Source organism: Pteronotus mesoamericanus, unplaced genomic scaffold, assembly GCF_021234165.1.
Source record: "Pteronotus mesoamericanus isolate MK-2021 breed Mesoamerican mustached bat unplaced genomic scaffold, CSHL_Meso_final contig_59, whole genome shotgun sequence".
In the NCBI taxonomy this organism is placed as follows: Eukaryota; Metazoa; Chordata; class Mammalia; order Chiroptera; family Mormoopidae; genus Pteronotus; species Pteronotus mesoamericanus.
Window position 1 is genome coordinate 2,088,110 of NW_026555206.1, and position 14,558 is coordinate 2,102,667.

Below are 14,558 nucleotides of genomic sequence, written 5' to 3' on the forward strand. Positions count from 1 at the left end.
TTGAAGAAAACAAATGGCAGGAACACACCAATTTACATGGGTCCAAGAGTAGACACGTAAACATGAGAGAGTAAACATAAGAGTGCCAAAGCATTTAGGGTTAGGGTCTATGAATAATGTGGATTTCCTTCCCAACATGAGCTGGTAATCATAGCTTTTGAGGGAGAAACAAGGCATGCTTTAAATAATTTACTTTTAGGCCTAATTTCCCCTGGGATCTGCCAGATCCAGTTTAGGGCTGTCTCCAGTATTGTTTCAAGCCTGAGCCAGGTGGTGGGAAGGAGCCACCAAGAAATAAGGAGACATCTTTCAGATAGAATGAGAACTCTGGCCATATCAAAGCTAAGCTGAGGGGTGTGGGTCTTTCGCCCTTTCTCCATGTTCCCCAAGTTTTTTTCCCTGATGCCCATGCAGCTGTGCCTGTCTTAGCTTGCCCTTCCATCAAGGGATCTTACTTGTCATTGACTAACCAGCCATCCATTACAGCCAAGCAGGGTGATGTGAGGGAGGCAGGGGCCAGGGGGACAGGTTTTGTCTCCTCATTGGTCTGTTTTCCCAAGGCCTCCTTGATTAGTTCCAGCCTTGGGGCCCTCTCACCTGTCGGAGGGGCTACAGTTCTATAGTTCCTAAAACCAGACAGGGCATCTCCTGACAGTTCAGTCAGGGACTTGGGAATCTGGGAGCTATCTTTTCCAGATTTTGGATAGGGAATTCTTTTTAAACAGAAATGCTGGCTCTTGTAAGTATATTTATTTACCAATCCCTTCATGTATTTCCATTATAAAGAACAATGTGATGAGTAGGGGAGGAGGGAAGTATAAGAGTACTAAATGGTAATGGGAAACAAATACAATAAAAACAGAAATGCAAAAAAAACCCCAATAAAAATGATTTATATATAAAAATATAGATAATTTTTCAGAAAAGACCATTTCAAAATCTCAAAAGATATAATTGTATTAAATTCATTATATATGAAGAAAAAAATGACTGTAGGAAATAGGATATAAATGTGTTAGATATGATTGTGCTTTAACTTTGAATTAAGGAACAACATCCAAACTCATTCTTCCAGTGATGCTATGAGTCACATATATCCCAGAAGAGACAAATACCTTGTATGTGAGGTTATCAATGTTTTAATATGCAAATATTTTGTAAAAGTAAATATAGGAAGGAGATAAAATAATCCTCCAAGAACTGAATATGTTTATGTACACAGTGCCTGGAACCCACTTTTAACTAAGACACTGACCTACTTATTTAGCGGCAACAATAAGTTCATTTCATGTATCCAGAATTCATTTTTAAAAATACATATCAGGGCCAAATATTATTTGAACATAACGAGCATGAAAAAGCAACTGACCCCAGTTCACACATAAATCTATGAACTCAAAGTAGTGATGTAAACAAGAAATATACTACATAAAACCTGTCCAAGAATGTCCACTTTTTTTTAAAGCATCACTTAATTTAAATGAAATGCCACTCTATAAGATTTGAATGAATTGATTCTAAAATATATTTCTTACCCTAAACTAGAAATTTGCTTATGAAAAATTCCAAGCGCAGAAGGGAAATGTATTTATGTGTTTCCATTAGTTATCCTACATACTTGACTGATAGTTTTATAAATGCCTTCCTTCAGGAAGATGTAAAGGAACTCACCAGTACATTTCAATAAGATTTTTCTTTGCATTGTCACAAGGACTAGAGGAGATTATACTGAATAATGTAAACCAACATCTTAAGTTTTTATAATAAAGAGTTCAAAAATAGCTAACCTATATGAACAGAAGTAAATACCATATTTGTATTCTGTCTGCAAAGGTGATGATATATACTTTTAGACAATAATCTTATGAGTTGCACTGTTAGACAATTATTAAGTTTTATAAGATTCTTGAGAACATAAAAAAGACATACCTTTATATCTGAAATGCTTAGTATATAATTAAGACTTAAAAATATGTTAGATTAAACTTTGTATGTGTATAGCACAGAGCAATATTTTCAACCTTTAAAATACACCAGTTAAAAGAAATAGTATATTTCCTTTTTTAGCATTAAGCTAAACTTAAAAAAATGTTTTGAAGTATCATATGCTTTTAAAGACAATGATATATATTTTATTCTTAACAAAAATTATCTCCCTCATTAATGAAGATGATGTCACCATATAATTTAATTTATTTAAATTTAAGATGCTCCATAGTAGACACTTATTTTCAATTTTTTGCATGTTCACCTTCTTCATTCAAATTGTACATTAATAGACAATTTTATTACAGGAATATGTGTTATTTTCATGTCCTTTTAAAACTTTCAACCTAGAAAGATTGATAAATGATATTTTAATCATAAAATAAGTAGAAAAATATAGACTTTTAAATAAGGAATCATTAGCTTAATAAAGTCTCATATATAAAATATATACACACATACATATATTGCAAATGATCATGAATAATGTCTACTTTGGGGTTAAATAATAATTATTTTCTTTTCACTAGAGAATATGGTAAAATTCAGTAACTTGTAGTCACTAGAGTAACCTTTCTTCTTTGGTTCTATTTATGACCTATTCCTTTCCCATCATCCCAGATCTAGGTCTCAAATCCTTACTTAAGGAAGTTGCATCCTCTTGCTCCAGGCTGGTCTGGTTATATTATAGCATTAATGTTGTTGTGACCTTACAGGAAGCTCTCAGTATTTCTGTTTAGAGGTTAATCCTCAAGTTGAATCATTACAGTAGCAGCATTCAATCAGTATGTGCCATTTGGTGGTTTATTGTTTAGTCAGATGGTTATTTATCACTTGTTAGTTTGTCAAGGTTAAGTTTTAATGTGTCTTTTTATTAGTTTTGTTTTTGAGGTTTGGCAAGATGTAGTTTTTATGCTTTAGCTGGATTCTGGCCGCAGTGAGTAACTAGAAGATTATTTTCTGCACCAGAATCCCAGGAAGTAGCACTGTGTGTCCTTTTAAAGGAAGGAGCAGGAGAACCATATTGATCTACTCTTCTCAGCATTTGGAGAGCTCTGGAGGAGCAAATAAAATGATAGACATGAAGTTATGAAATGTGATGTCTTGCAATATCACTTCCAGTCTTCAGTCAACCTCAAACATGACTGCATGTCTTTCAAGACAAAGAAGGAGGGTTTGAAATTAGAGTGTCCTGATGAACACATAAGTGTCATGATGAACAGGACAGAAATTTATGACAGTTTTGGGTGTGGAACTAGACTTGTCCACCTTTGGAAATGAGGACTTAAAGTTATCTTAGTCTCCAAGGCACTGAATAGTTCCAAGTGATGGAGTCATCCCTGGTTTCTTATTCTGGCAGCATGGCATTACAGAAGTGTGCAACCTGAGACTGGGAGTAAGTGCAAGTGCACTTGAACACCTTGACATTTTGTTAAGATTCCTTTCTGCTTCTGTAGTGGGTGGGGCTGAATAGCATGTTGCTACTTTAGGTAATGTTTATCTTGGTGTCTCAGTGGTAGCTGGGGGCTAGACCCTGATGACTTTTCTATTATTTCTTTCCTGTTTTCTCTCTTCACTTGGAAATGCTCTCTAGCAGAACCGTTTTTTACCACTAATGTCCAAAATCTTCCTCCCATAGATGCCCGTGAAAATGGAATTGACATAAACAGAGGTAGTGAGCAATTTTATGCTGGTTTGGTTAACAAATTGATTTGAGAACCAATGCTGGATCTGTGTGACTAAGAAACATGTTCTTAAATGACTGAAAGGGAGTGGTGCTTAGTTCTTGGTTCCGATACTGCTTACCGGCTGAGCCCCATGTTCTCAGGGGCTGTATTTATTGCTTTTTATTACACACATGCCTGACAATTTGGCTGAGAGTATCTTATGGCTAAAATACATGAGAAACCCTGATTATCTGTACTTAGAACTATCCTCTTTTCTTTATTACCTGACAAGTTATGAATTATCTGTAGTTATGCACCTAAAGTACTTCCACCAGGACATCTTGCTCACCCCCTGGACAAGGTGAGTGTCTGCCTCAACCTCTTCACATTGTACCCTGTTCTTCTTCTACTGTGATTCACAGCACACTTTGTTATATTCACTTATTTAAAGGTTTGTTTTCCTCATGAGACTATCACCTGTGTAGAGATAAAAGCCATACATGATTTACTTATTGCTGATCTCAACCTAGCTCAATGTCCAGCATAGAAGATCTCATAAAGAGTCATTTTACAAGAAATGAATGAATTTTTTTCTGGAAGGGTCATTAGCAAATATAGTTTCCAGGCAGCAGTGTACATGCTGGTCATTTGACTCCGACAGCACTAAGGGAAATATTCACTGGCTTTGGAATACAACTCTCATTTTGGTCCCAAGTCTCCAAGTTTTTCAGCACCTGCTAAAGAAAAAAAAAAAAACAACTGAAACCACTTCTGACTTGTTTGTAATCCTTTTTTAAAAGTTTACTAGAAAGAAACCATAAAGAAACCCATCTGATTCTTTTTCCAAAATTCACATAGACAAAAAGGCATTTATCTAACTTATGTTTTCGCTTCACACATCAATAAACCCTTCATGGATATTAAACTGACTGAAAAGCCTTTATATTTGTCAACTGATTTCTGTTGGTTGTGTTGATTTTTTTTATAAAGACTAAAAAAGTAAATTTGTTTTGCATTAATACATTTGGGGATGGGTAAATGATTTTCCTTGAATCACATTTCCCTGACAATGAACATGGAGTAAAAGATTATGAAAACTGATCTCTCACAATGTTATTTGCATACCTCAAACAAATATGCAGGGCTATCTCCATCAGTGAATGCCATGTGTTGGTGTGATTGATGAATTATAATTAATCTTGGCAACATGTTTCATAGCTTAACTATATCAATTGAAACTGGTTATCTCGAGAGACTGTAAAATCACTTCTATCCTCAGCTTACTGCAAAAAGTAATGGCCTTTCTCTGGAAGAGTTCTTAAAATATAGTGAACAAACACTTTGCTATTGAATCTACTTCTTAAAATAAATGAGAGATCAATGGAATTGAAATAACTTGAAAGGAGAAGTCTCCAGGACTATCTCAGGAGCTGTGAGTGGGGGCTTGGGGCAATGCTGACTAGCAGCTGAGTAAGCTCTTAATTCAAGCAAAATAAGGGGAAAGGAACGGAGGGAAAGAAGCATCACAAACCTTCTCATCTCCCTATGTATTCAGAGGAAACAGATCTTTATTTTCTAACCATTAATGAAGGTGGTGCTGTGTATATCAATGCTGGAATTTATAGAATTATATTAAGCTAGGGCAAGAAATACTAATCATTTAAGTAGTTGGGTTCTCTTTGGTCAGAATGCCAAGTGCTAGTTTTTTCTGGGTGCTGCCTTTGACAATGTGATGCAATCTAGTCCTTGGAAAATCACCACTTGGAAGACTTTATCCTGAATGTTTCTTCATTGCACCCATCACTATTCTCTGTCAAATATTAAAAGATAACCTTCCTCCTCTGGTTTGTACAAAGCTTGAGGAAGCGCTTTGGAAGATAACCAAAAACACCATTCTGAAAGTTATACAGTCACTTAGCCACAACCCTTGTGCTTTTAACAGTGGTTGTAAGGATTTGGTAGTTTCCACTTTGGAAACTCTGCAAAGCCTTCTTTCGACAAGGTCTTTCATCAACCTTCAGATGAGACAGTAATGAAGTAGATTCTATACTCACTCGTTCTGCATATCCTCTGTTCGCAATAAAGCTCCCAGTAAAACAATCATTTATCTTTGTATTAGAAAGGAGTACTCTAATTGCTCCTTTGCATGAGGCACGGGCAATTAAATGAAAGGAAGTTGTAGCTTTTACAGCCCTCAAATGACGACTCATCCTGTGCCTTTGGCCACCCAGAGCACACTGATGTCTGCTTGATAGGGGAAACCTTTGGATCTAGGAACAGAAACACTAAAAATACCTAGTGTTGTCTCATAATTATAGCCTGATTATATAGATCTTATTTTTTATTCTGTTTTCTCTTATGCGTTAGATGGCTCTTACATGACATTTTCTGAGGTAGTAAACAATGAAAAGAATTCTGATTAAAATTGGTGTTTTTATGAACTGGAATACATGGAGTGACATCTTGGTGTTCTTTCTGAGTTCTGGATAGGAGAAAGAGAAGCCATGCTTTTGTACATGTTGGCCCCCGGTGCTAGGCACTGTGCACCATTGCTATAGCTCACTGGCCTTCAGAACCTTAGTGTATCAAACAGATACCTGAGAGGAGCAGTCCTAGAACCAGGGGACAGTCCAGTCCTTTCTCATTCCCATTTCACTTTCATTTTCAAGATAGGACTTCTTTCAGAATTTTCATTGAAGAAAGGGTCATAGGTTTGCCTTTTTCAAAAAACCTCTTGCATTGTCATAGTGTAGATTTCCAAACTAGTCTCTACCTGGTATGGCATGTGACCATGAGAAATCCAGTCATAGATCCAGAAGGAAGTATTATAATTGATGAAAGGTGTGGAGGAAATAAAACTGGATTTGGCGCTAGGAAGGGCCTTTATAGGAAGTTTCTAGGACAACAGGAATCCCTGTTGTAATTAAGGAAGTATCCAAAGAAGACCTGGAATTCCAGTCATGAGACGTTAGCTAGGCAAAAGCAAAGGAAGAATTCTGGTGCAAAATTGAGCTGCAGTGGTTGGTAATAGTGGAGAGAGATGTGGGGGTAGGGTGGAGCTGACCACAGGGACACTTGTTACCATTTTAGAACTTGACATGCAGAATGGAAGGAAAGTTTGGGCATTTAAGTGGGTCCTGGAACTGAGTCCTAAAACTGACTCTAAACTCCGTCTCCTGTCCAGAGCATATCGGTGGGGCAGGACGTGCTCTCCCTGATGCGACCAGATGTGAGAATCAAGGGAGGGTGGAAAACAAAGATAGTGCACCCTGGTTGCTTTCATCTGATGGACACAGGACATTTGATTTCTTTTTTCCCTGAATTAAATTTATTTTCATATTATTTATTGGAAATTTTAGAGATAGGTTTGACAGTGGAAAGGGCTATTCCAGAAGTCAGATTACTTGGTTGGCTTACTCCTGTATTTTAAATGAAACCTTTTGGTAACAAGCAGGGTGGGCATTTTTCCTTCTTTATCCCCAGTGATGTATTCCAAGCTTCTGCTTGTATGGCTCTGGGACTGAAACGACAATATTGGACGAACAGGAGCTTGAGTGATGGAGGCATGGGCTGTGAGGTGTGTGGTGTGCTGAAGGATGTGTGTCTAGTGTAATAAAACTTACCCAGTATTGACATTGATAATTTCTCCCCAGGAGTGATTGTATGAGACTGCATTTTTGTAAGAAAATTTTAATTTTATAACAATTAAAACTATTTTTTTTAATGGAGCATGCAGCTGATCTGCATGCCACTAATTTACGTGTTGGAATGTAAGTGATTGGGAGCCAGTGAAAGTTGTGGGTTCATGTTTAAAAAAGTCATTTCCTTTTCACTGGCAGAGACCCGCTAGGGGCAGGTCTCCTGGGGCCTTTACACTGCATAGGATTTGGGATAGCAGAACTGAAAAGCTAGATAATGCAGAGGTTAAAAGGACAGCTCAGAGCCAACCTGCCTGAGCTTGAATCCCAGCTGGCTACTGATCAGCCATGTAACCTCTGGCAAGTTGCTTGATGATTCTGTCCTAGGCATCCTCATTGATAAAATGGAGAAAACACTAACATGTGCTTCCTAAGGCTGTTGTGATGATTGAATCAGTTAATACACATTAGTGGCAGAGGTATTTATCCTTGCCATTAGGAATGAGGGAGCAAGGCAGGACATGGTGGTTCTCGAGTGGCAATTTGTGGAGCAGCTGTGCCTAGGCCCCTGGAATGTTTTCTACCGGCATCTCCACAAACTTCCTGATTCCAAGGGCAGGACTCAAGTATCTGAGTTTTCAACCTATTTCCCAGGTGACTTTACCACTTCCTCAGGTGTGAAACTACTTGTAAAGCAGAGAAAGCTTATTCTTTGGGCTCAGACTCCAGTTCTCATGTTTATTAGCTGTGTTACTTTGAACTGTTTTCTTACCCCATTATATTCTCAATCTCTTGGTTTTCCAAATGTTCATGAGTCTACCTTGCTCTGTGGAAATCAAACCTCTCCAGCACAGCTTATAGCACATAACATACTCCATAAATTCTTCCTAGTCTAGTGAAAAAGGCTCACCACTAAGATTTGAAAAAATGATTCGTTTGTGTATGAAAACTTAAATTGCTGAGCTATAACAGTTATTTTCTATTTTTGTTTTTGTTGTTTTTTTTTTTTAGGAAATAGGCAGAAAGTAGAATTTCAGTGGTAAAGGTTTGGGTTCTTTGTGTGCTAAGTTCTGGAGGGGATTAAATCACTTCAGGAGTCAGTTTCCCGTGTTGGCCTTTGGTGAATTTGTTTGTTCTGTAATGCCATCAGGAGGACATCCATGAATTCTCATATTTCTATGCACAAATAAAATCAAGCGATCTGAATTCAGGCTACATTACTTTTGGAGCCAAGTAATAATTATATTAACATGTAATGCTTTCTGGCAATACATAAAATCAAAGCTTTCATTAGAAAATAACTATTAGGTTGAGAGCAGGAGGTGGGGGTTGGTAGGGCAGGCAAAATTGGTGGAAAAAGAAAAAAAAGAAAATAACTATTATAGCTCAGCAATTTAATTTTTCATATAGAAACTTGAATCATTTTTGCCAGAAATTGTTCAACCTATAATCAGGAACAAAGATGTGGGAGAAAGGAATTTCTTGCTCAGTTTCTATGATATGTATCATTATAAGAGAGACTAGGAAAACATACAAAACAGCAGGATTTCAATAATAAAGATACAGCAATATTTATTATTATTATGCTAAACATATAGATGCTTGTGAATTTCTTATGCCAAGAAATGTGGTGGACCTGGGAAGCGCTGCCACGCCCTGCCTCCGACTGCACCATGGGAACTGGCCACTTAGACATCCTTGTTTTAGTGTGTGTGACAGGATGTCATCTCTGTTCCTCCAGTCTCATGTCACAAGGCCATAAGACTGTTTAGCCTTGAGACTATTGTTGCTCCATCTTTGAATTTTTGACAACCCAGAGTGTGCTAAGTTTTATAGTGTTTCTTGGGAAAGGGTTCTTGAATGAGTGCACAAATGAAACTGGGGTTATGATCTGGCTTTTCAGTGGCTTATAGTTTGCTCACAGTGTGCTTAGGGGGAAAAATAGGAGATGTAGAAAGGAAAATGGTGAGGGGGAGAAAATCATTGCCATTCCTAGCATGGACTTTCATTGTGAATTTTTATGACACAGAATGTACGTACAAACACTTGAATTAACTGGCACTCACTGTATGCCACCTGATGGTAGTGACAAATGATCCCACTGCATAGCAGGAGCCAGTATCTGCATATCAAGGAGCTGCAGAGATGTTAATGAAAAGGTGCATGGCAAATGATAAATGGTCAGATGCCCAGGCCAATGAGCCCCTGTACCAGGCATGCATAGCTTAATTGTTTCTGAGTTGAATTCATACCATGGATACTATAAACAACTTAGTTTAATCACCCAGAAACATGGGCTGTCATCGATTTAAATTCATAGCAGGTTATGTTTTTATATGAAAGCTGTTGAGACGCTTGTTTCACACAGACAGAAAACTGAGCAAGAAAGATACTGATGTCACCCCTGTAGTTTAGACTGGTCTATGTATTTGCCCTGCAGAGTGGGCACTTTATTAACAAGCAATGCTGTTTATCAGACTAGGCATTCAAATGAAGCTTTCCATTTAATGTTTCTTTGAAAAGGTCAACTTTTCTACAGAAAAATATTTCTACTTCTTATATGATTTCTTGAATAACTTTATTATTTTATTTATTTCAATGTCTCTTTTTTTCTGTAAATTTTTCCCATCTATTTTTTTTCTACCAATTTAATTTCAAAACCCCTAAAACACATGACATTGAAAATTCAGGGTTCATGAATGGACAATTTTTTTTCTTTTTTCCTTCATCCTTTTCTTTCTTTGCTTTCTGTTTCTTTCCTTTATTTTTCTTTCTTTTGATATTTTTTAATATCATTTTTCCACTCTGTCTTAGGATGTCCTGACTTTCTTCAAAGGAGCACATGCTCTTGTGTTTCATGTGAAACTCACTGTAGTTTCTTCTTTGCATTTAATTCTTAGGAATTTATTGTTCCCTATTTTATGATGTATGCATTTTTTAATTGGTGCATTCAGTTAGACTAGAAAACACATTATTTTTAAAAAACATTGGGCTTCAAATTAATATTTTAGCTCTAGCTGAAGAATTCTCCAGGAGACTGTATTTCAGAAAATAGACTGTGGGTAGACAAATCTTTGTAACTTTTATTTCTTTGGTTGCTACCATTTGTTTGTTCTGGGAAGGGCTTAGGGGAGTTGTTCCCTTCTAGTAGGTCTTGAATAGCAAATATGTATCCCTCAGAAAAATAAATAATTAATTAATTTTAAAAAATCTAGCTTCTGAAACATTCCAGTCTCATATCCAATCAATGAATGTTGCCTTAGGAATCAGATGGCAGCTTATAGTCCCAAAGTAAGTAAAAAAGCACCTGAATCTGGGGGTGGAAACTTGAATTATCAACTTGCAAGACAAAATGGATCTTCATACTTTAACAGACCGTGGTGAATTAAAAAACTTGGGTACTTTCATCCCTAGACAAGTGTGACTTCTCTATATGACCAGTTTTCTGAAGACTGTACTATCCATTAACCAAACTCATGATAAAAAAAAAAAAAAACCCAACAAAAAACAACAACAACAACAACAAAAAACAGTGCAGTTTATCTTCCTAGGAGAATTTTAAGATGTCTTTATTGTATTTATTTTATTTTCTTGCATCTTGTTTGGATATCGTGGTCTAATTAATAAATTGATGGGCTTTATAATCCGTTAGACAACATTATCCCAAGATGAAAGTGATAGATACTGTTTAATAGGAATGGCCAGAGTAAAGATCTTATCAATAATTTTTTTTCCATAGGAAAGTACAGTACTTGGCCCTGGGCACATGCCCAGGCTATTGGTCAGAGGGGAAGAAGGGAGGGGTATTTTAATAGTTGGAGCTAAGAGCTCTCTTCTCACCACTGTGCTTTTCTGCTCTACGCAGTCAGTTCTGTCTGCTTCCAAATCTTGGCCTCTCCAGTGACTTCCTGCCAAATCGCTCCCCTTCTTTTCACCTAGCTTTCCATCCACAGGTCACAGCTGCCCCACCCTCAGGATAGGGCTTCTTTAGCTCTCCAAATTCCTAGGTTTATTTATTACATGGAAGGAGCTAGGCTGCTCTTGTTAGAATATTAGAATGATCCCTGAGGTTTTTGAAAGTGGAATAGATATCAAGTACTGATTCCTTGGTTCTAGACACTCCTAATTATAAAAATAATCTTATTTTTTTATATTTATATTATGCAATATAAAAAGTCTCTGTTATTTATTTGTGCTATACACAAAGAGCTAAGCCCACAAAGAGCTAAAATCCCTAGAAAGGTAGATTTTAGTTTTATAGCCTTTATATTCCCAATGTGAATGGTGGAGTTGGGGGGTAAGGGTCTAAGATACTGTGCTAGTAACTCATACTTTTGGCTTCAAAATGATTTGGCAAAGGAACTTCTCCTGAAAGACCAGTTTGTGGTGGTTTCAAAGGAAGATGCTGAAAAAGGCAGCAATTTTAGAGGGTTAGTTGCATTTAACATTTCATGGTGGTGCTGGTGGTGAAACACTCGTAGTGCTTCAACAAATATTGATTAAATGCCGACCACATGCCAGGTACTGTTCTAAGTAGCGAGGGCCAAACTGCACAGATGAAAGACTTTGCCCCTGAAGCTCATGTTTCAGTGGCATGTGGCTTTCACTGGGACAGTGATACTGATTCAGTACTTTGCAGCCATACCCAGGTCTTTCATTCTTTGGGTATTTTTCATTCCCTCTGATGGATGACCTGCTAGGCATGCTGGCTTTTCTCCCTACATGCAGTGTTGTGAAACAAACATTTGTGAGCTGAGTCATGAGTAAATTGTCACATTCCTATGCACCAGGGCCCCTCAAGCTCTAAGTCCACATTTGGTTACATTAGTATGAAGAGACATATTGTAATAACTAATGGACCAGGACACCTCTTCCTACCCTGGGCGGTGGTTTATATACATGTTTCTTTAGGACAAAGTGCTTCTGCTGTAGTGGATGATTTCAGAAACAGTGGACACATCCAATTTCATGCTGGTCCCTGTATTTCTTAGCATCTCTGTGATCTGAGGTGCAGGAAGGGCGGGGCAGTGGATCGCTCTCCAACTCTGCTTATTAACTCAGCCTTGGCTATTTCATTTTCTGACTCCATTCTTTACTTTCTCAGTACTGGGCACCAACAGAGCAGGGCAGATGTGGTGAGGAAAGGATGAGTAGCAAACATTTCCTTGTCCCTCATTCTTCCTCTCCCTAAGAAAAGTGTCTTCTTTCTCCTTCAGCTGCAAGAAACTGAGTCAGAGGAGACCCATGGATAACTAGTTATCTTGTGATCAGTTTAGGAAAAGAGTATACTAATTGCACTGCAACTAAAATAACCATTACACCAACAAGAACATAAGTTACAAATGTCTGAAAGATTTTTTTAAAAAAATAGTAGTAGATTAGATTCAGTGTTATCTTTATAATAGCAAAATTCTCTCTCCCTTGCATTTAAATTTGTTTTGTTGAGTTGAGGTAGAAGTTTAATTTACTAGAATTGCAATAACATTGGTTGTGTTCCTGGGAGTTTTTTACATATTAAAATGTTAGTTTCATCCAGCTTTTCGATGTTTTGTCATGAAATTTCATATGATATATATACTTTTATGCCTTTTTATCTTTCCTATACTTCATGAAAACATGAAATGAAAAACATTCTTGCTTAGGTATAATATTTTTATCCAGAGTTCTAAAAATAATGATTTCCCTGTAAACACATACATGATGAGGTTTGTCCAGAAAATATCCAGCCATGTCCTAGGAACAACAGAGGCATTTATTGAAGAAGAATCAAGATACATTGTACATAGCCCTGGTACATAGGAATGTGACAATTTACTCATGACTCAGCTCACAAATGTTTGTTTCACAACACTGCATGTAGGGAGAAAAGCCAGCATGCCTAGCAGGTCATCCATCAGAGGGAATGAAAAACACCCAAAGAATGAAAGACCTGGGATAGGATAGGATAGTAACACCTCAGTCCCCTTAAAGCAGGCACCTTGGGATCTCACATAGTTCTCCCAATCTCCATCCGCTGTCCCATCATAATTTCCTGAATCTCATCGAAGGACTAAAATCCCTTCCCTTTCAAAGGTGATTTTAGTTTTTGAAAAAGCTAGAAGTTTCAGAGTGCCAAATCTGGGCTGTAGGGCTGTAGGGGGATGAGTCACCTGGGCAATTTGGTGTTTCACCAAAAAACCCTGCGCCAGACGTGATGCATGAGTGGCCATGCTGTTGTGATGAAGATGCCAATAACCAGTTGCCCATAGCTGCAGGCTCCTAAAACATCCAAATAGTTCCTGGAGAGAACTGTTCATGCTTAATGCAAAATTTGATGCAGATTCATTGCTCTTCTCACTCAGTTATTTTCAAAATAATGTCCACACAGTACACATGCTCGCTCAACAGCGTCTACCACCCCCACTGACTAGTACAGTGAAGTCATCATCGTTCATGCATTCGCATTCCAGTCCACTTTCCTAAGCTGTCATGTTACACTTATGTCATGCAAACCATTCTCATATTAATAATGGTTGGACTTTTTCCAGATAAACCTCATATATATGTATATATATGTACGTGTGTGTATATATATGCACAAATGCACATATACACATATTTTTGTGTGTGTATGTATATGCATATTTGCAAAATTGAAAGTTCATTTAGTAATTCCAAAAGAAATAATGGCTTTAATAACACTGTTCCACGTGGTGTTTGCCTCCAAGTATTGATAGAACAACAAGCATCACCTGATTCCCTTTGGCCCTGTTTTCTCTGAAGTTTCTATTTATGCCATTTTAATTTGACTGCATTTTGACATTTTCAAATAACTGTGTGACATCTGTTGAATAAACAGTCACTCAAAAGGGATTTGCTTGTTTTTACTGTGGTTTTAACCTCCTTGACTGGAAACTCACCTTTCCTCACTTCTGTCAGCTAGGATACCTACATTTTTGCTGTAGCATCATCCTTAGGTAGGGCTTGAGAGTTTCCCTTTGCCTCTAGAAGAGTCCCTAAGTCTATCAGTTTTTAAATTTCTCATATTCTTTCTATTATTGCACTTCTGTTACATGCATAATTTTCTTCTCAAATCAGTACTGAACATTTTAAAGAGATTGGTATTTGGATGTAGCATGGTTTCACTGCTCTGATAAATGGCTGATGCTGTCACATTATAGTCAACATGTTACAATTACTTTCCCTAATTATTATTTTTTGTTAAACTTATATTAAACTTCAACAGCACCAGTTTTTAGATTACATTTTTCTATTACATCCCAATGGG

At 37.2% G+C, this 14,558-nt stretch overlaps 1 protein-coding gene across 4 annotated transcripts in view; it reads left to right on the top strand.

Moving 5' to 3' along the window:
- The window catches only part of NRG3 (neuregulin 3), a 1,143,185-nt gene that overhangs the window by 432,956 nt on the left and 695,671 nt on the right, over window positions 1–14,558 (top strand). The gene's annotated exons all lie outside the window — the stretch shown is intronic.